Source organism: Oncorhynchus kisutch, linkage group LG2, assembly GCF_002021735.2.
Source record: "Oncorhynchus kisutch isolate 150728-3 linkage group LG2, Okis_V2, whole genome shotgun sequence".
In the NCBI taxonomy this organism is placed as follows: Eukaryota; Metazoa; Chordata; class Actinopteri; order Salmoniformes; family Salmonidae; genus Oncorhynchus; species Oncorhynchus kisutch.
The window spans coordinates 75,356,290-75,357,297 of NC_034175.2; positions in this window are offsets into that span (position 1 = coordinate 75,356,290).

Genomic DNA, 1,008 nt, shown 5'->3' on the forward strand with positions numbered 1-1,008 from the left:
GTAGTCTAATACATCCACAGCAGGATTTAAACAGTTTTTTCAGTTTATTACCAAAATAATTAATTACTGTATTTAACTGTAAATTATGTCATAACATTACAACCTTGTTTAGCATTATCTACCCCAAATATGTCTTGATTCCGTTTGCATCACTTTCAATGGGGGACTTTTATTTTGAAGGCATAACTCAAATTCCACTATTGTGGCTATTCCTTATTGTGGCTAGCTTCACACAGGTGCACAATCCCTCCACCACCCTTGAAGGCAGCCTCCTATCTGAAAGTCAGTACTATTGAGTATCCTTGGGATGTCCTTACCCTAAACCCTAACCTTAAACCCTACCTTAACCTTAATCAAAACCATAACCATAACCCTTACCTAACCTTAACCATAACCTTTTTAAAAGTCAACTTAAATTGAGCAGGGACATTCACCCATGAGTTTAAAAACACATTTCCCATTTAAGCTGGTGGCCAATCTTCATAAAAGGGCCTCATTTTCTTTTTAGACACCCCTACCTGAGGTTAGAAAAAAAAACAACCATCTCTTACGTCTCACATTTATGAAATGGATGGTCGTGAAAACATATTTTACTGCTAAAGCGGGTTAAATTGACATAAATTGTCAAACAAGAGGCTCCTCAGGGTGGGTCAAACTTGCCCAGAATGACCAGTTAGGCTGTTCAAGCTGGTCAGGTCCCAGAACTACAACCACTACTGGTTACCCTTGTCTCCACACGCTGTTAGAATCAACACACTTAAGTTCAGTGTAACATAGCAGCGCCTCTAGAAAGCTTTCATACCCTTTGGTTATTTCACTGTTGTCCACGTTGCCTTAATCGCAAAATGGATTAAATAGATAGTTTTTCTCTCTCTCTCTCCTCTCTCTCTCTCTCTCTCTCTCTCGTTCTCTCTCTCTCTCTCTCTCTCTCTCCTCTCTCTCTTCTCTCCTCTCTCTCTCTCTCTCTCTCTCTCTCCTCTCTCTCTCTCTTCTCCTCTCATCTCTCTC